Raw genomic sequence first — 265 nt, forward strand, 5'->3', positions numbered from 1 at the left:
CCACGCAGTGGGACTGAATCCGGAACTATGCGGTTGGTAAGCAAGATACTTACCACAGAGTCACTCATGTGCCTTTATTCCAAATCACGTGGAATATTGGTGTACAGGCTTACCACATCAAAACTAAGTAAAAGTGAATTTGTTTCAGTTGTTTTGGGAAGATGGGACAGGAAGTCGATATCATCCCGGATGAAACTGGGTATGTAGGTACATAGTGGTTTCAAAACAATTTCAATAAAATTGCTTAGACAATGAGTAGGGTATG

The sequence above is a fragment of the Octopus bimaculoides genome, chromosome 20 (genome assembly GCF_046866305.1).
Source record: "Octopus bimaculoides isolate indiv1 chromosome 20, ASM4686630v1, whole genome shotgun sequence".
Classification (NCBI taxonomy): Eukaryota; Metazoa; Mollusca; class Cephalopoda; order Octopoda; family Octopodidae; genus Octopus; species Octopus bimaculoides.